The sequence below is a fragment of the Narcine bancroftii genome, chromosome 5, assembly GCF_036971445.1.
Source record: "Narcine bancroftii isolate sNarBan1 chromosome 5, sNarBan1.hap1, whole genome shotgun sequence".
Classification (NCBI taxonomy): domain Eukaryota; kingdom Metazoa; phylum Chordata; class Chondrichthyes; order Torpediniformes; family Narcinidae; genus Narcine; species Narcine bancroftii.
In genome coordinates this window covers 112172413-112194306 of record NC_091473.1, presented here as the reverse complement: position 1 = coordinate 112194306, position 21894 = coordinate 112172413, and the positions used below count along the sequence as shown (strand labels likewise).

Genomic DNA, 21894 nt, shown 5'->3' with positions numbered 1-21894 from the left:
CTCATTTTCTCTGACGTTCATCGCGTAGCTGATGCCAAGTGCTTTAGTTACAAGCAGTATTTGAAGCTAATAATTTATTTTTTTAGATCCAATATTTGAATATGGTTAAATGAGCTCCATCCCTTTTGCAGCTATGATTCAGAAGTTTCATTTCCAAAAGGAAATAGCCTACCCTATCACTTTTCAGGTGGCATCATTGTACTGTGTATCCAGAACGGAGACATAAGTTATGTCATGAGCAGAGAGTAATGAACAGTAATAATCCTTTCATTTGCCAGGAAGCCCAAATGGTGCTGGTATACTAGATTGCTAAGAAACACAGGAGCCATGACTGCAGCCAGGATTACAGACATATATCCATGTGATGTATTGTTAACTGTACACTAAGGAGAGGAATCCTTTTGATTGGAAAATAGCCAGAATTGGCAATACATGCAGTCAATGTCACCTTGCAGACTGAGAGAAATCTATAAAACCACCCATGACCCATGCTCTCTTTGCCTGCAGGAGACAATAACGAGGCCACTCGCCCTTCAATAGAGAAGTTAGTGACCTCCCTCATACAACAGAAGAATGTGTGTTTGATCCTGGAAAGAGAGAGAGACACTTAAAAACTCTGATACCCTATTAACATTTGTAATTCAATCTCTGTCGTGGTAGAGGTTATAGTGACTGCAGCAGAAGGTAGATTTCAATGAAGACATTTTTATGAACATATAGACATTTTGCATATTGTTTCTCATTAAAGAGAGAAGAAATGCTCCATGAACAATCTAATATATAACTTCTGGCAGCTATTCTGCATGCTACCTTTTTTATACTCACTATCATGTGTAACAATTACCCACAAATGCTCCCATATTGGTGAACACCTAGTTGTGCACTAGCTCGATCAGTAAAATGGCATTCAGCATTTAGCCTCAGCAGGACAGGTCAGTTTGCAGAGAGATCAGGATGTGGCTAAGGTGGGGGTGGGGGGGTGGGGTGGGGGGTGTGCACAACAGGGCTGCAAGACTGCTTTGAGACTACAGACTGGAGCTGTTTCAGGGAGGAAACCACCTACAACGGTCATGTAAACACAGAGGAGTACATGAGCTCAGTGACTGGCTACATTAGGAAGTGCATTGAGGATGTCACCTCACCACGTTCTAATGCTTCATAACCAGTGGTGATCAGAAACCATGGATGGATGCAGAGGTCCAGGCTCTTCTCAGAGCTCATGATGCTGCCTTCAGGACAGGGTGTAGGATGGCACAGAAGATCCACCGACAGCTGTGGAACACTGGCAACACGAGGCAGATGTGGCAAGGGATCAAGACTGAAGGACTGTACAGACCAATTGACGAGGACTTCATGGACATCTTCAACACCTCACTGCAGCAGTCTATCATTCCCACATGGTTCAAGGGAGTTACCATCATCCCTGTACCCAAGAGGGCGACAATAACAGGCCTCAATGATTTCCTCCCTATGGCACTGTGCTCCACCATTATGAACTGCTTCGAGTGTCTGGTAATGAAACACATTAAAGCACACCTCCCAGATATACTGGATCTATTTCAATTCACCTGTAGAAGACTCTGTTCCACAGATGATGGTATAGCCTTGTCGCTTCACTCTGTCCTGGCCCACCTGGAGAATGATTCCTCATTTTTCATTGATTTCAGCTCAGTATTTAATATGATCATTCTCCAGAGGATGGTGGAAAAGCTGTCCTCGCTGGAACTCAACACCCCTCTCTGTAATTAGATCCTGGACTTCCTAACAGAAAGACCACAGTCTGTCTGGGTCAGTAGCAGAATCTCAAACACCTCAGGGCTGTGTGCTCAGCCAGGTTCAGTTCACACTACTGACTCACAACTGCATCACCAGATCCAGCTCCAACAGGGTCATCAAGTTTTCAGATGACACACACCTATAGCTGGCCACACGAGCAACAACGATGAGTTGTACTACAGAGAAGAGGTGGAAAATCTCGTGAAATGGTGTGAGAGGTACAACCTGAGTCTCAATGTGGGCAAGATTAAGGAGATGACTGTGGACTGCAGGAGGACAAAAAACGACCACCCTCCACTACACATCAACAAGCCTGGAGTAGAGAGAGTGGAGACACCAACTTCCTTGCAGTTCACTTAACTAGTGACCTATCGTGGACACTCAACATCTCCTCATTTGTCAGGAAGGTGCAACAGAGACTGCACTTCCTGAGAAGACTGAAGCAGGCAAGGCTATCAGCCACCATTATGTCAACCTTCTATAGGAGCTCTATCAAGAGCATCCTGGCCAGCTGCATCACAGTGCGGTACAGTTGCTGCAAAGAAATGGATCGGAGGTCAATTCACAGGACCATAAGAGTGCCAGAGAGGATCTCTGGAGTCTCCCTCCCCCACCCACCCTATCAATGTGATCCCAGTCCTCCTTAGTTTTTATGGACATTCATAAGCATTATGGGCCTCACCAAGACCCCTAAGGGCTTTTGTAAAAACCAAACAAAAACAGATGCTACTGATTCCAATTTTCCCCTTGAAATATTTGAACATTCTTGAACAAGTATGTGGTAAACTCAAACTAATAAATAAATAAAATTAAATTCAACCAGTACCAATTGACACAAATCACATTTATTTTATTTTTTTCTCATTTTACTGTTTTCCTTTTTTTAAAAAAATTATCCAGCTTAATCACTCTCCTTGGATCATCTCAACTAAAAGAGACTGACTTTTTGCTACAACATTGTTGCTCCCATGAACAGGAATCGGTGCAATAAATTTTCTTCCCCGTCATATGGTTGGTTGGTTGGTGGTCTGCCAGAGTTGATTGTTTTGAACCTCCTTAATGTTTAATCTAATGATAAGTGAGCTTGCAGGCATGGTTGCAATGTATAATCGCAAAGTGCTGAACAGAAAGCAGAACAGCTAAATGGAAGAAATATCATTCTCTTTAATTTTCCATCAGAATTAGAATTGGGTTCTGGCAAGATTCTATAACATTCAGAACACAAAAAACAGAAGCACAAGCCGACCATTTGGTCACTCATGTCTACTTCGGCAATCACTAAGATATGGCTGACCTCTTACGTCAGGACCAATTCTCTTCACTCCCCTCTTATCTCAATATCTAGAAATCTTTTAGTTTCAGACTCAAATATACTCACCACTGAAACTCTCTAACCCTCTTAAGCAGAGAATTTCAAAGATTTACTGTTTCTGAATGAAGACATTTGTTCTCATTTTATGTTCTAAATGGATTACCCTTAACTTCTAAACTTTCACCCAGGCCTCCCCCACCTGAGGAATTGTCATCCCTGCACCTACCCTGTCAAGTCCCTAAGAATTTTGTGCCTTTCAATGAGGCCACCTTGCATTCTTCCAAGCTGAAGATCAGGAGTATAAACCCATTCTTTTTCATCTCTGAAGATAAACTTGGTTAGATAGGGCAATCGGATCTGTGCACAATGCTCCAGATGTGGTCTCACTGGACCCCATACCACTGTAGGAAGACATTTCTTCTTTATATCTGCTTGCAATTAGCCCATTTAAAAAATACTCAATTAAATGCTTTGTCAATAATCTTTAATGAGATTGGTGCCTATCAAAGGAGAAATCAGCCATTTATGTTCCATAATACATTGTTCATATTTCAACTATTTTTGAAATATTTTCAATGCTGCCCGTGTGAAATTAAGTGATTGACTCTCCAGCCCTCTCACTCACATTCTTTTGTCAAATGAACCAAGGATGAGAAGTATATTTAAACCTTGTGCAGTCATTTTTTTTTCGTGTTTGCAAGGAAATGCTAAGATGCTTCCTCTTCTAATAACAGACTGGAGAAGCCATCAGCTTTGCAACCACAAATTAAGCAGTTAAAGGATTCCACGCACAGCTTCCAATGTGACCCTTTTAATCCACTTCTTCTGAGCATAAGGGCAGATTACATGGGTCATTGCTCACAGTCAGGAGCATAAACTTATGCATCTCACAAGAGTTTATACCCTGGAACAGATTACCATACCCTGCTGCTACTGCATTCCTCCCCATTTCTCCTTTCCTCTCTCCTTCCAAATCATTTGTAACTGATTTCTGACTGGCCTCTGGTCATTGCCCCTCCTGAATGCATGACAGCAGAAACCACTAACAGGGAGGGTTGATGGATGGTGTCCAGACTTTTGTTTGTTTATTTATTTATTAGTTTCTGGGCATTACTGGCAATTATTGCCCTTCCCTATTTGTACTTGAGAAGAGGATGATAAGATGACATTCAATGGAGTAGCTCCTGCTAAAGATAATGAAGAAATCAATGTGGAGTATAGGATGAAGGCAAATCAGGGCACTGGTGGTAATGGATTTTAGGAAATGCAATAATCTGCTAGGTAGCTTGTGGTGCACTGTTAGCCAGAATCAGACACATACAAAGATAAACCCTGTACAACAGGCTTTAATCTACAAAGATGTCCACAGAGCCAGGCTGGCTATGGCTGCAGCAACTCTGAGTGAGGCCTTGGGAGGCCGGCACAGGCTTATATCCCGGACGGAGGGTGATTGACACCCGACCGGGTGTGGCTTGATCCATTCAGGACGACTGATTGACAGCCCTCCAGGTGTTGTCCTGTCCCCTTTACACTCCTGCAAGTACAGAGGTTGCCCCCTGCAGTAGGCCGGCAGTACACTCCTGCAGGTACAGAGGTTTCCCCCTGCAGTTGGCCGGCGGTACACCCCTGCAGGTACAGAGGTTGCCCCCTGCAGTACACTCCTGCAGGTACAGAGGTTGCCCCCTGCAGTAGGCCGGCGGTACACTCCTGCAGGTACAGAGGTTGCCCCCTGCAGTACACTCCTGCAGGTACAGAGGTTTCCCCCTGCAGTAGGCCGGCAGTACACTCCTGCAGGTACAGAGGTTGCCCCCTGCAGTAGGCCGGCGGTACACTCCTGCAGGTACAGAGGTTGCCCCCTGCAGTAGGCCGGTGGTACACTCCTGCAGGTACAGAGGTTGCCCCCTGCAGTACACTCCTGCAGGTACAGAGGTTTCCCCCTGCAGTAGGCCGGTGGTGTACCACCACATAGCTAAAGATATCATCAGAGAATCACGGAAACTTAACAGAACAGGAGAAGACCAATTATTACATCATCCCCGTACTAGATCGTAGGAGAAGAAATCTTAGTCTATCTTTCACCTTTTTTTGATTAAGCAGTTCCAACTTCTGCAAGTTCACATAAATCTCTTAAAACTGGGTAAACAAGGGTGATGAAAAATGGTTCATAATATGAATGTTTACACTGTGACGCTGCCGCAAGACACAGAATTTCATGACTTGTTCATGACAATAAATTCTGATTCAGAGATAGTCAAACTGGTTGTCTAATTCTCTACGGATAGAGCAGGTTGAGATGTTATATAAAAAATACACAATGGTCAGAATCTTACCACAATATTATGAGGTACTAACAGATAAAATAAAGATAAATGGATTCATCTTAGCTGATCCAAAACAGCCATTCTTTTTGTAGTATTGTTTTTTAAAATAATTCCAGTATTTTCACATGCGTAACTTCTGAAATATAAATGTCAAGTATTGATTATTCCTTGTGTAAACTTTCCAATATCAGTCCAAACGATGCTTTTACTAATTTCAACTTAAATCCCTTTAATCTATTTTGCAATGAGTTAGTTTGCCTTCATGACCTCATTTACTATCTTTTCTCATTCTAACAGGTCTAATATAATGGTCAGCTTGACACTGTTTTAGCGCCAGTGACCCAGGTTCTATTCTGGCGCTGTCTATAAGGTGCATTCTCCCTGTTCCTGTTTCCTCCCTCCCTTCAAAACGTACAGGACTGGGCGTAATTGGGCAGTATGTGTTTAAATGGTCAGAATTGGCTTTTACCATGCTTTAAACAAAATTTAATTTAAAATTTAAATTTAAAATAAAGAAATTTTGCTAAGATAATTTTTCAATTACTTCTTGTCAGATCATAATGGAATACTGACTCTAGGGATCTAGGGATTAAGGAAATATGATGCTTTTGGATCTGCCATGTGATCCATAAACATGGATTCAAAAGTATCCCATTGAAACCTGAGCCACCCAATTAACCTACCAATCCTGTGATAGCTACCTCTCCCTTATCACTTCTTTTTTTCTCTTCTACCCTCCCACCCAAATCCTCTTATGACTTTTTACATGTTAGCCTGTTCTCCTACTCCTACCGTTCTCTCTCTACTCCTCTTTTCCCGCCAGCTTTTTATTCAGGTTCCTGGCTGCTTTTTTCCTCGACAAAGGGCTCAGGCCCAAAACAAGGCGGAGGGTGTGTGTGGGTGTGTGGGTGTGTGGGTGTGTGGGTGTACGGGTCTGTGGGTGTGTGGGTGTGCAGGTGGGTGTGTGGGAACATATAGACAGAGAGATATACTTCCTCTCTCTTTTGTGACCTGCTAAGATTCTCCAGCACTTTTGTATATTGCACATTTCCTGGATGATTTTTTTTCCTCTCTGCTGCAGAACTCTACCTCACACAATTAACAGAGGTGCAATAGCAAAACCTCTCAGTTGGGACATACTGAACCTCACTGTAAAACTTGAGTTCTTATTTATCATGGAACAGTTAAATATTTCTCCCCAAGCTATGATTTTCAAAAGGGGTTGCACTGAAATTGAATTCTTTGTCCTCATTGAGATGTACAATTTCTGAACCTCACTGTAAAACTTGAGTACTTATTTATCATGGAACAGTTAAATATTTCTCCCCAAGCTATGATTTTCAAAAGGGGTTGCACTGAAATTGAATTCTTTGTCCTCATTGAGATGTACAATTTCTGAACCTCACTGTAAAACTTGAGTACTTATTTATCATGGAACAGTTAAATATTTCTCCCCAAGCTATGATTTTCAAAAGGGCTTGCACTGAAATTGAATTCTTTGTCCTCATTGAGATGTACAATTTCCTTCAACCACTTACATAAATCACCAATGTTAGGACTGGGTAAGAGTGACACTCAAACCCCTTTCATACTTGCATCCCAGTAAATTGGCTGTTCAGTGTCCTGGGATAGGAATGGGGGTTTGGCCTTTCACACTAGACCACTCCTAACTGGGCACTGAATGCTTTCACACTTGCAAGGGTTTATCCCCGGCATTTGGTCTGTTTTACTTTTAATAGGAAGTGCCTGCAATGCAATTGCCTGTTTCACACTTGCCTGATCTCAATGCTGGCATCTGCATACGCTGGGGATTGTACTAGGGGTCGAGGCCAGCAATCCCCAGTGTGAGATGACATCATTTCACACTGGCATTGAGCAGATTTTGCTTCCACACTTCCCATTTTAACAGATAATTGGCGTTCGATTCCTGGGATCACTGGCAAGGGTGAAAGGGCTTTAGTTTCTTACTCACAGGACAATTCCAGACAGACACCAATCTCAGTCATGTCTCATAATTTGCTGCTTACTGCTCCATTGGGGAGGGCTTACAAGCTCTATTTTCATGGAGATGAGATTGTTTCTCTTCAAACAACAGAAGTAGCAATGCATCTCTCAATATTTGCTGCATTCTAGGCTTCCACTAAATCCAGACGTTTAGATACTGCACTCATGTCTTTACAGAGACATCCACAACAACAACCTGCTTGGAGAGGCTCTGCCTGGTGATCCTTATGGTTCCTGCACATAAAGAACATGCAGAAATTGTTCTTCACTAACCTGTCCTGGTTCCACTGATTCCCTGGGACTAGTTTTCCAACCAATTCCCAGCATTACAGAATATATTCATTCATCAGCAAGATCCCCCAGTAGGTAGGAGTGCTGTTTGCATTGTAATGTGTCCTTTCAAAAATGATCTGCGTAAGTGCCTGCTGTGCCACATGTTAAAACATGTCAAGGATGGTGACATCATGCTGAACTCAATAAGAGGGATTGCACAGGGAAACCGAGGAACCTCAAAACCAAAGTTTCCATTCTTTTCCAAAATTTCAGTCAGATTTAGGGTGACCACAACTCATCTTAATTTCAAATCTACAGTGTGGATCAACTTCTAGGCTACAGTAACCCCCACATAGCAATAAATTAAACGTTAAATTAAAAGTTTCAAAAATATTTTAAAGGTTAAAAAAACAGCAATAGATTGGTGTTCGATATTGTGTGCTTTGCTAAATCCACTTTGATATATTTCTATTGTCAAACTTTGCTATCGAGTTGTAAATGGCCTTCTCTGATATCCTTCATATGTATTAACAATAGCCAACCTTGTCAAATACTGGAACCTTATCAGAACTAATACCTATTATATCCGAAGAGCTCATCCTTTATTTTCAGTACTGACCCTACCATTTTACCATTAACCAGTTCGTAAGGATTAAATAGCTAGTTGAAGATAACAATTTCTGACAACACTTTCCTGTTGGGTGAAGGGCAGGGAGAGGGGCAGTAACAAATTATACTCCACTTAAAATGTGCAGACATCTGTTCTCATTATAGCTCCAGTGGAACCACTGCAGTCCATACCAAGCATTATGTATGTCAGGTCAGGCTCTTGTTTTAGAAAAAGTAGCCTGCACTGAGATACTTCAGATGCTGCCAGACGTATAATTTTTTCCATGCATTTTCTGCTTATATTTCAGATTTCTAGCATCTGCGGTTATTTTTTTATGTTTATTCAAAAATATTACCCTTCTTGCTTCACATTATAGCCTGCTGCTACGTACATCCCCATACTTGCTCCATCTCCCCCATTATCAACTTCATTTACTCCCCCATTATCAACTTCATTGAGTTCAACATTTCTATCCTTAACAATAGGATGGCATCAAACAGATTTGTGCTGTGGATTATTCTATCTGATACTTGTGTATACAATTCACTTCCTATACATTTGCTGCCAATGTATATTAAAAATTTAAATTGAAAGTCATTCCAATTTGGGAGAATTGAGAGATGAATTTCTGATATAATCTATGCCCCTGTCAATCCCACATCCTCTGCTTAAGTGTTAATCCATAGGGCATGCAGAGGAAGACAGTGGTGTGACAATGAAGGTTTGCAATTTCTACTTTTAAAAAAAAGCTGGAAGTTCCCTCTACTTTAAAGAAATTCACAACTGTCAAATTCAACTCTCCAAAAAATCTTAAAGGATATTTTGCAAAAATTGAACAAAAAGGTAAATGGGGAATCTTACTTACATTTGTTAAAGAAAATGTGCTGAATTTAAAGTCTGTGATATCAACGTCATTATAGTTCAATAATGATTAGCTTTATCTGTATTTGTATTGAGCCAACGGGATTCTTAAGTATTGGCCACACTGAGGTTAGAAATACCAATGGAATGGCATTAATCAGTCGAAGCTGGTAAAAAGCACTTGCACTGAAATTTAGGAGATGATCTCTGTTAAAAACAGTAGTATGGCACAATATATTTTTTTAAAAAGCAGGGAAAATCAAATTAGAATTCTACATTGAAAACAAGCATACTTTTAGCTAATTATTCAAAATCTCAAAACAATAAAACTGATATCAAATAAATAACATGCTGTTCTTTGTAAATGCAAGTGCAAAACTTCTTTAAATACAGTATCCAACAAAATGTCCACATCTATCCTGTCAATTTATCGCGAGTGTGTTATTAACCTGCCCATCATGAGAAAAGGCAGTCATATACATTTAAAAAGTTGGCAGGAAAGAATTGGTTGTCAATGGAGACGGTTACCAGCCTGTCCTACTCTGATACCAAGTATATTTTTTTCTGTGACAAGAGCGGGAACTATAGCTTTACCAACAGCCTGAATCCTACAGAAATAGGAAAGCACAATTTGGAAATTAAAATACAAGTAAAATCCACTGTGTTTAGTGACTGAACTTGCTGGAAATGCTGTACCAAAATACTATTGCCAACCTTCAGCCCACCTGGGAAGTCTGATTAACTTGAGGTCTGCTGCACAAATATAGGAACTGTCATTTTACTGGTAGAGTTTGGCTCAAGAGCTCTCCCAATCTCACACCAAATTTGGAATCTTCATAGTCTCCTGTGTCAGTACACTAACTGCTGGTATGTTTAGGAAACGGAATGCATGTCAAGTCACATCTGATTGGCTTGAGATTGGCTGAAGGGGACCAGGTATTGGAATCAGGATGAGAGAGGGTGACGAGGGCGGGAAGGGCTCCCAAAGAGACTCGGGCGTTGAAGAATTCCTGATTGTGTCAGAGATTTGGAACTGGAGAATAAGTTGCTGATGGTTTGGATTGATATCTGTATGGCACCAGAAGCTGCGGGAGTGCTGGAGGCGAATCTATGGACACTCAGTGACTCTGAAGGGACTTTCTTGAGCTTCACTTTCTCTGACTGATGGCGAATCTTTGTCTACGGCAGACTAAAATGCGATTCCATGTAATATTACATGTTTTATTACATGACAATAAAAGAATCTTGAATCTAGAAATGCCAAACCTACTCATTTGAATAGAGAAGGCCAGCTTCCAGGGGAGTAAATAATTTACATTTCATTGTAAATAATGTGGTGTAACGCTTTGATTGCTTAACAATGTCTTCAAGTGTTTTACGACTATTTTTCAATGTTTTACAATATTCATATCTTATTTGCTTTGTTGATTACAGTTGAATACTTCTGTCAGTGATGTTCACACCCATTTACAAATGATAATCTTGGGAGTGGCTTTGCAGATAGAAATGTTTATTTGTAGTTGCTTTGTGCATGGAGTGTGTGTGATCCACCTATAGGTGAAACACTGCGTTATTCACCACATCACCTTTTATGGTCATCAGCACTTCCTAGCTGACCCAAGAAACTGCAAAAAAAAGCCAATTGTGTGCCATTAATCTTTCTAATTGCAAAATAAACGAGCCTTTCTAAAGCAATAGACATATTGTTTGAGTACTAGGTAATAATACACATCAGCAAAACTCTAAAGTTTACGAAGTCCTTAGGTTCATCCTACCTTCATGATCAAGCCTGAAATGTTAGTTATGTACCATTATCTTTGCTATATTAAATACACTGTTTGACCTGCTGAGTTTCTCTAGCATTGTGTTTTTACTTTTTTATTAATAATATACTTCACTTTTTCTCTGTGATAGTGACTGTATAGTATATAGCCTATCTTACCAAAACAAAACAAACATGGTGTGGTTCCAAAAATTGTTTTTTTTTTTCATTTTTTTTAAATCAATTATCACAAGATTACAAAATATAGGAGCAGAAGTAGACCCACTGGCCCAATAAGTCTGCTCTGCCATTCTCATCATAAGCTGATCCAACCACCCACTCAGCCCCACTCCCCAGTCTGCTCCCATAACACTTGATGCCCTGCTAATCAAATACCTGTCAATCTCACCCAAACAACATCACTTCCACTGGCGCCTGTGGCAACAAGTTCCACAGACTCAGGACCCTCTGACTTTAAAAAAAATTGCCATCTTTGTTTGAAATGGACTTCCTTTTAAACTGAAATAATGCCCTCTTGTCCTCGAATTCCCTACCATGGGACACATCTTTGCCAGATCAACTCTGTCCAGGCTTTTCAGCATTCAAAATGCCTCTATGAGATCCCCCCCTCCCCCAATCATTCTATACTCCAACGAGTACAGACCAAGAGCCAACAATTGTTCCTCATATACTAATCCCTTCATTCCTGGTATCATTCTATTAAACCTTCTCGAAATCCTCTCCAATGCCAACACATCTTTTCTCAAATTCAGTGCCCAAAACTGTACTCCAAGTGAGATCTGACCAATGATTTATAGAGTCTCAACATCACACCCCTGTTCTTGTATGCTATCCCTCTAGAAATTAATCCCAACATTGCATTCGCCTTCTTCACCACCAACTCAACATGCAACCTATCCTGCACAAGGATTCCCAAGTCACTTTAGAATTTTGAATTTTTTCCCCATATAACAATGACAGCATAGAAACAGGCCAACTTGGCCCATCTAAATAATTCTTCTACAAAAGTTCATGACCATATACATTCCAACATTGTATTTCATCCACCACTTCTTTGCCCATTCTCCTAATATATCCAAGTCTTTCTGCATCCTCAGGACCGCCTCCCCTACCACCTAATTTGGTATCATCTGCAAATTTAGACACAAAGGCATTAATTCCATAATCCAAATCATTTATATACAATGTAAAGGGAAGCGACCCAATGCCAACTCCTGTGGAATGCCACTGGTAAGCAGTAGCCAAACAGAATAGGATTCCTTTATTCCTACTCCCTGTTTCCTGCCAACCAGCCAGTGCTCTAGCCATGCGAGTATCCTTCCTGTAATTCCATGGTCACTCATCATGTTTAGCAGCCTTACGTGTGGCACCTTGTCCAAGGCTTTTTTGAAAGTCCATATATACAACATCCTCTACATCTCTCCTCTCTCTCCTATTTGTGATCTCTTCAAAAAATTGCAATAAGTTTGTTAGACATGACTTTCTTTTAAGGATACCATTGTGATTTGGACATATTTTTTCATGCAATTTCAGGTATTCCGTAATCTCATCCTTGACAATAAATTCCAACAGCTTCTCAACCACCGGCGTCAAGCTAATAGGTCTATAATTTTATTTCTGCTGCCTCGCACCCTCCTTAAACAGTGACATTCACAATTCTCCAGTCCCCCGGAACCATGCCAGACTCCATTGATTCCTGGAAGATCATTACCAATGCCTCCAAAATGTCTACAGCTACCTCCTTCAGAACCCGAGGGCGCGTTCCAGCTGGTCTGGGAAACTTAGAACATTTACCTTCCCAGGTAACTTCTCTCTCGTGATCTTGACCACACTCACCTCTCTTCCGAGAGAATCATGCAACTAATGTCTTCCACAGTGAAGAATGATCCAAAATATTAATTCAGTTCCCCTGCCATCTCCTTATCTCCATTTACAATTTCTCCAGCGTCATTCTATATTGGTCCTATGTCTACTCTTCTTATATATTTAACAAATGGTATCCTCTCTGATATTACTTGCTAACCTCCTTTCATAATTCATCTTTTCCTTCCTAATCATCTTCTTAGTTGTCTTCCCCAAGTCTTTAAAAGTTTCCTAGTCCTCTATCTTCCCACTTATTTTACTTCCTTGTATTATTTCTGTTTTGCTTTTATTTTGGCTTCAACTTCCCTCGTCAGCCACAATTGTCTCACTTTTCCATTTACAATTTTCTTTATTTTTAGTACGTGCCTGTCCTGCACTTTCCTCATTTCGCACATGAACTCCAGCCATATGTTTTTCCAGTTCTCTTCTGAAATACCGACACATCGAATTTGAGCCTCTCCTTTTCAAATTTCAAAGTGAACTCAATCATATTGTGATCTCTGCCTCCTAAGGATTCCTTTACTTTAAGCTTTCTAATCACCTCTGGTCCATTACAAAGCACCCAATCGGACAGCCGATTCCCTGGTGGGTTCATCAACAAGCTGCTCCAAAAAGCCATCCCATAGGCATTCCACAAGCTCTCCCTCTTGAGGTCCCGCACCAATCTGATTTTTGTCAATCAACTTTCATGTTAAAATCCCCCTCAAATATCGTTACATTGTCTTTCTACATGACTTATCTATTTCCAGTTCTATTTTGTAATTCACATCCTATCTGCTGTTTGGGGGCCTGTATGCAACTTCCATTAGTTCCTTTTACCTTTTCTATTCCTTAACACAACCTATAAGGACTCTACCTCTTCTGATCCTATGACCATTCTTTCCAATTATTTAATATTGTTGCTTATCAGCAGAACCATACTGCCCCCTCTACCTCCCTGCCTATCCTTGCACCTTGTATCCTTTGATATTCAGCTCCCGATCGCAAGATAAAGGAACAGAAGGGGGCAATTCAGCCCATCAAATCTGCTCCGCCACTCCACCATGAACTAAACCATTCTCACATTTAGTTTCCAATTCCCGGTCTTTTCCTCATTTCCCTTGATACCCTGACTAATTAGATACCTATCAATCTCCTCCTTAAAATCCCCCAATGATCAAGGCTCCACAGCTCTATGTGGCAACAAATTCCACAAATCCACTACCCTCTGGGCTTAAGAAATTTCTCCTCATCTCTGTTTTAAATGGGTACCTTCTAATAAGTCCAAGAGCCAATAAACAGTCCTCATATTTCAGCCCTTGCATTCCAGGAATCATCCTGGTAAATTTTCTCTGAACTCTCTCCAAAATCAGAACATCCCTTCTAAGATAAGGGGCCCAAAACTGCACACGGTACTCCAGATGAGGTCTCGCCAGTGCCCCATAGAGCCTCATCAACACCTCCTTACTCTTATACATCATTTTTGACATCTCAATGACATCCATCCTTTACCCTCCAATCCATTGCTCTAGCTATCACATTTTCAAATACATTTGTGCCTAACTGGTATGCTAAACAATACTTAATTATGAACAATATTTGGGAAAAATACTTTGGATAAAGAATTTGTTTATGAATTACTGATTCAGTCTACTACATTTAAGAACACTTGCATATACTAAATTGCACATGATTAAAAAGAGAACAAATAATGGCAAGTAAAAACATTGTCACAAATGAATGAAATCAGGTGTTTCCCCCACAGAGCATTAAAAATAATTCTAATAAGATGATGGAACAATTCGAGAGTGAAAGAGTACAAATTGAAAGGTCATTTTATTCTCTTCCCCCAAAAAGCAGTACGGCTGACGTAGTGATTAATGCAATCACTACGTCAGACCAGTGATGGGAGTGGGGTTTGAATCTCGCGCTGTCCGTAAGGAGTTTTCCCCGTTACTGCATGGGTTTTCCCCAGGAGCTCCACTTTCCTCCTACTGTTCGAAATGTACTAGGGGTAGTAGGTTAATTGAGTGACACGGGCTCATGGGCCGTAATGGCCTGTTTTCATGCTATAGGTATAAATTTGTTTTAAAAGCTGGGTATTGTTTTGGGGCTACAATGGCGTTTTGGTCCTCGAAAAAACTATAGTTACCATATTTCTTAGCAAAGTTAATTTTATGTTGTTTGCCTGCCTTAAATCAAATACTCTGCTCAAACTAAGACCAGGTTTTGATTGTTCATCTCATTCTCTCCAAGATTTTTAATGGTAGCAGAGACAAATTTACTTTTATCCTATTAATAAAGTGAGTTTGAAATCTAATCCTTGAGATGAAAGAACACTACTTTAATATCAGATTGAAATTGAAATCTAGAGGTGAATTCCATTTAAGAAAGCAATATAGTGAAATCAGATTATTTATTTCAAGTTCAGATAACTAGTTTCAAACATAAAATTCAGAATCCCACTTCAACCAGGGTTTCACAGAAATATAATTGTTGCCAAAAATTGCTATGATCCTGTGCTTAATAATGTCAAAGCAGTAGAAGAAATTACAGAATTAACATATGAAGAAGCTAGCCATTACCTCAATTACCGTAATGGTTCCCTGAACTAAACGTTTGCCAATTTACCTTGAACCTAATCAGACATGAAACAAAAGAGCAACAATTTCAAGGATGGAATGATGCCCTGGGAACATAACAAATTAAATTTAAATAAAGTAATTAATTATTCATATTTTAGGAGATCAGATTGAAAAAAAATTTAGAACAAAACTGCAGAGACTCGAAATCCTAAAAAGGTGCCTGGTGAAACCTAGCTCTGAGCAAATAGTTCTTTCCTAAATTAAGCAGGTGGTTTTCCCATCCGTGTTCTTAGTTACAAACAGTGCTCCCACCCTTCATTCTTCAGTTGTTCGCCACCCTAATTTCAAAGTGTAATGATGACATATTACAAAAATGTAATGAAACACCATGTTCTGTAATAGCAGGTAACAGTGTTAATTTAAAGCCAAATAACATGCTGAAAACTCCTTGTATTTACCCCTTCCCAAATAAATCCAAACTGCACGTGCCTAAAAATTAATAACACTAAGACATTGGAATAACTCTGTGTTACGTAGAGCTCTGCCAACACCCTATTTGTGAAAGGTTATGTGAGCAGAGCTAAGTTGCTCACTGTCTCAAAGGATTCTGGGATATATAGAATCCAGGAGCCACATTAACTCATGAGAACTTATTTTAAAACAGAAAATGCCAATCTCATCAATTATTTAAATCACTGCTCAATTACACCATTTGATGCAATTGTCCAGGTAATTCTTAGTTTTAATGATGAAATTATGTAATTAAAATAACAATCCAAAATAGCGATGCATATTTAGAAATCTTCAGTAAACAGGAAAAGCATACAATAGCAATGAGAACAATAGTTTGGGGAGTACAATATTTATTATGCAACAATATCTGATAAGCTTAACTTTAACTAGGCAGCAAATAATATACTTAAAAGGAGCCTTTAAAAGTAGCTGTAAGCTGTTGAAGAAAAAATACACAGCATGTTATATAGCAAACATGTTATACAGTGAAAATTCATGCACCTATGATGGTGTCTCAAATGGTCCCAGTTGGTCAGTTTGTAACTAATCTAAACTCGTGTACATTTATTTAAAAAATGAGTTCATTGAATTAGATCTTTGTTTACACTTTCTCAATTGCCACATCCTGCATTTAAACCCCTCAACCTTTTCTAATACTGAAATCCATCGCTGGAGGATTCTCTTAATCATGGCTTTTCATACTGGCTGTATAATAGTTTTTAATTTCTTGTTAAAGTTTTAATTGGATTATTTATCATTTTTTCCCTAATTTTAGTATAAAAGTCAATAATGATTTAAATATTTAATTATTCACAACAAAATTAAACATTTCAACAATAAAAAGGAGATAATCAAAAATTCTTTCTTGGGGCTACATTTGATAATCTTATTGCTTTGTGTGAATCATAATGAATCTTTGCTATCTTTATAAACTGTTTACACTGGGGTTGATTCATGCTCAACCTGGTGTATTTTCTACAATTGTTACAGAGTTCTGTGTTGTGTATTCGCCTATATGTTGTGTGGTTTTATGTTAAAAAGTTACAGTTTGCCTTAGAGAGCCAAGGTGAAGGTGGAATGCTTAGAGAGTGAGAGACAGACTGAGCATGTGCAGAAAATGACCTAAAAATTTCTGGACTTGGACGATAAACCGCCACTGAGTGGTGCTGTGGAGTGGAAGAAGGGCCAGAGCATGAGTCATGGTCTGGAGGACAGTTTAGAATGTTGGGGTTTCAAAAGGGATGAACATTCCGAAGGCAGCCAAAAGGATCCAGACCAACCCAGTTGTTCCTCTCTCTGCAAGCAACACAAGACAACTTCGAATTTTGTGCTCTCTCTCTCAAAGATCTTTTGGCTTCAGTTTACCAAACAAACTGAATTTTGTTTATGATCTTTGCTTCGGTTGAGATCAAAGTTTTGTGAGTCTTGTGTATTTTGTGTCCAAGCTTTTCTGTGGGCTGGTTGGAAATATAATGTAGACTTTAATCACATATGTTATATTTAGGCTGTGGAATTTATTAGTTTTACACTGTTAAAGAAATTTGCATAATAACCAGTGAGCATTGTATGAAAGGGGGGAATTTTGAATTAAAGTTTGAAGGTGAATTTTTGTTAATAAAGTAATTGTTCATCTTTACCCCTGTGTGATATGCCTTCTTTGTGGTTGCTGGTTTGATCTTGTAACATAATTTGGGGGAATCATCCAGGATCAAACCAATTTGGAAGCTTTAGGGGCGATTGACTTGTGCTTAGTTATCAGTCGTCTGAGTTTGACTCAACCTCCAGCATGACATTAAAAATAAACGGTGAGTGTATAAATCACTAGCAGAAAAACCAGCAACTATGAATATTGACCAGTTCATAGCTAACCCTTCAGTGGTTAATTTAAAAATGGCTAAAAAGTCAGAACTGATGGTTATAGTTGGCAAGTTAATACTTCTTACAGTAAGAACTGGGATGAAAAAAAAAGGAAATTGCACGAAAGATTGTTAAACACTATGTAGGAAAGGGTGTATTTGAAGAAGCTGCATTAGAACAGTTTCCAAAGGAGAAAACTTCAGAGGAAGTAAAGTTGGCTTTGTGAAAACTAGAGTTAGAGGAAAAAAAGAGAGGCAGAAAGGAAAGCTGAACGGGAAGCAGTAAGGCAGGCAGAAATGGAGGAGAGAGAGGAAGAATGGAAACATGAGCTAGAACTAGCTAAATTAAAACTGACCCTAACCCAAGGAGAGGGAGAAGTCCAAACCCCACGTGCTAGTCAGGAGGAGAGGTTTCTGGTCAGTAGAGAAGTGAGGTTAGTTCCTCCATTTGAGGAAGCTGAAATAGACCAGTATTTTCAACATTTTGAGAAAGTAGCTGTAAATTTAAAATGGCCACCAGACCAGTGGTCACTCCTGCTACAAAGTGTTCTTAAAGGGAAAGCCCAACAGGTCTACTCGTACAACAAGCAGCTGATTACAAATTTGTAAAGCAGGCTATACTCCGATCTTATGAACTAGTCCCAGAGGCTTATAGACAAAAGTTTAGGAATTTTAAAAAGGCATCAAACCAATCTTACCTGGATTTTGCTTATAGGAAGGTTGTGTGTTTTGATTGGTGGTGTTCCACAATGAAAGTAGAAAATAACTTTGATTTATTGAGCGAAATCATTCTGATTGAGAAGATTAAAAATTGTGTTCCTGACAATATTCAAGTGTACTTGGCAGAGAAAAATATAAAAACTTGGCAAGAATTGGCTAAATTCGCAGAGGAATATGCTTTAACCCACAAGTCTAAGTGGACACCAGGGAAAACCTTTCAAAGGAATACTGCTAATAATCCAAGTAGAGTAGAAAGAAAATCTAGAAGTGAGGTTAAAGGAAGAGAGGAAGAGAAAAGGGTGAAGGAAAAATTTTCGAGTGTTATTTGCCACTATTGTAAGAAGTCAGGGCACATAATAGCAAATTGTCCTGTACTGAAAAGGAAGAAAGAGAAAGGGGTGGTACCATCTGCCTGTGTTCAGAGTGAGAAAGTTAGGGATATTTTTAAACCATTCATGACTGAAGGTTTCATTTTAGTTAAAGAAGAATCCAATCAAGTGCCAGTTAAAATCCTATGGGATACTGAAGCAGCCCAATCGCTTGTATTAAGCAACGTTTTAAATTTTGGTGAGGAGACCGATACTGGAGATGTGAATTTAATTAAAGGCCTTGGTGATGAAGCAGAGCCTATACCTTTGCATAGAATAGTGATGAAATCAGACTTAGTTAATGGTCCAGTTATGATAGGGATAAGATCAAGTCTGCCGGTGGATGGAGTTTCTCTTTTGTTAGGGAATGATTTAGCAGAGGGTAAATTCATACCTGCGGTGAAACTCACAAGTAAACCATTGGTTTATGAGTCTGAAAAGGATTTGGAAATCTACCCTGCATGTGCCATTACTAGAGCCATGTCTAGAAAAAAGGTAGAGGTAGAGAAAGTCTGTGCTGATCCTGTAGTGGAGGCAAGCATTGAGGACCAACCTAAGGATCTAGCTTTACTGTTGTCAAGAGAAGAATTAATAGCCAGACAAAAGCATGATCCTGATCTTGCAGGGATAAGAGATAAGATTCTGTCTAACCAGGAAATTGAAGTTGTGCCAGTAGGTTACTTTGTTCAAGGTGGAATATTGATGAGAAAGTGGAGACCACATGTGATACCTGCCAGTGAAAACTGGGCGGTAGTAAGGCAAGTTGCAATTCCCAAAACTTACAGAAATGAAATATTAAAGTTGGCTCATAGTACACCTTTAGGAGGTCATCTTGGAGTGAAGAAGACGGTAGAAAAGATAAGGAAACAGTTTTATTGGCCGAAATTAAGAAAGGATGTTGTGAACTTTTGTAGAACCTGTCACACGTCAACTGGTGGGCAAGCCTAATCAAGGACCACCAGTAGCACCTTTACAACCCATCCCTGCTTTCGGGGAGCCCTTCTCAAAAGTGATAGTGGATTGAGTTGGCCCATTGCCAAAAACCAAAGCAGGAAATGAATATTTGTTAACACTCATGTGCACAGCTTCAAGGTTTCCAGAGGCTATTCCCCTGAGAAACATTAAAGCAAAGACAATTGTGAAGGCTATGCTAAAACTTTTCACACTGTTTGGCCTAACAATGTAAATTCAATTGGACCAAGGGAGTAATTTTATGTCTGGAATATTTCAATAGGTGGTGTATGAATTCGGAGCCCATCAAATTGTGTCATCTGCCTATCATCCTGAAAGTCAGGTGGCCTTGCAAAGGTTCCATTTAACTGTGAAAAATATGATGAGGGCTTATTGTGTGGAAAATAAAAAGGATTGGGATGAAGGAATCCATTTGTTATTGTTTGCTGTTAGAGATGCAACTCAGGAGTCTCTTGGCTTTAGTCCATTTGAGTTGGTATTTGGTCATGAAGTCAGGGGTCTATTACTATTGTTGAAGGAACAGTGGATACATAATGATATACAATCAAATCTGTTGGATTATGTTTTCAAATTTAAAAACAGATTACATCAGGCTTGCGAGATGGCAAGGAAAAATTTTAAAACTGCTCAGGGAAAGATGAAAATTCGGTATGATCAAAAAGCAAAAATTAGGGACATTAAATCTGGCGAAAAAGTATTGGTTTTGTTTCCAATGCAGTCAAACCCTTTGAGAGCTCAGTTTTCAGGACCATATAAGGTGAAATCAAAAATTAACCAGGTCACCTATGTCATTGAGATGCCTGATCATTGAAGAGAGACATGGGTCTGTCACGTGAACATGCTTTGAAAAAAATGACTGAGGAGGAGACTAGGATTCCAATGAAGGTGCTAGTTATAGAGGAAAGTAAGGAGGAGATAAGTTTCATGGAAGGTCATGGAGCACAGAAAGTGATAAGCCCCAGGCTGGAAAATTCCATAGTTTTGCAAAACTTAGACAGCAAGTTAATGCATTTGACTAAATCAGAAATGGAAGAAACGAAAACATTACTTATGAAATTTAAGGATATATTCCCAGATGGTCCAAGAAGAACTACTGTGGCTTGTCATGATGTGGAGGTCAGTGATGCTAAGCCTATTAAGCAGCATCCTTACCGAGTTAATCAGGAAAAGAGCAGATTGTTGGATTAAGAGGTGGATTATATGCTCAAAAATGACATCATCCAAAAATCAAGTTCAAATTGGAGGTCACCCTGTGTTCTAGTGCCTAACCCAGATGGATAAAATTAGGTTTTGTACAGATTATCGAAAGGTAAACAAGATGACAAAGACTGATGCATACTCTATCCCCAGAATAGATGATTGCATAGATAAGGTGGGGAAGGCTAAATTTCTTACAAAGATTGATCTCTTAAAAGGATACTGGTGTGTTCCTTTAACAGAGAGAGGCAGGGAGATTTCTGCATTTGTTATACCTTTGCTGAAGATCAAACTGCGCTGGGTAGGTCACGTCTCCAGAATGGAGGACCATCGCCTTCCCAAGATCATGTTATATGGCGAGCTCTCCACTGGCCACCGAGACAGAGGTGCACCAAAGAAGAGGTACAAGGACTGCCTAAAGAAAGCTCTTGGTGCCTGCCACATTGGCCACCGCCAGTGGGCTGATCTCGCCTCAAACCATGCATCTTGGCGCCTCACAGTTCGGCGGGCAGCAACCTCCTTTGAAGAAGACCGCGGAGCCCACCTCACTGACAAAAGACAAAGGAGGAAAAAGCCAACACCCAACCCCAACCAACCAATCTTCCCTTGCAACCGTTGCAACCGTGTCTGCCTGTCCCGTATCGGACTTGTGAGCCACAAACAAGCCTGCAACTGACATGGACATTACCCCTCCATAAATCTTTGTCCGCGAAGCTAAGCCAAAGAATACCTTTGGGATTGTATGAGTATAATGTTATGCCTATCGGGATGAAAAATGCACCTGGCACATTTCAGAGAATGATTAATGCAGTAATTCAGGGTTTAGAGCACACAGGAGCCTATATCGATGATTTAGTAATTAGAACGGATACATGGGAAGAACACATGCTTGAATTAAAGC

At 39.8% G+C, this 21894-nt stretch overlaps 1 protein-coding gene across 2 annotated transcripts in view; it reads right to left on the bottom strand.

Annotated features, from left to right (window-relative positions):
• plpp3 (phospholipid phosphatase 3) overlaps nt 1-21894 on the bottom strand; it is a 169454-nt gene that overhangs the window by 126534 nt on the left and 21026 nt on the right. The gene's annotated exons all lie outside the window — the stretch shown is intronic.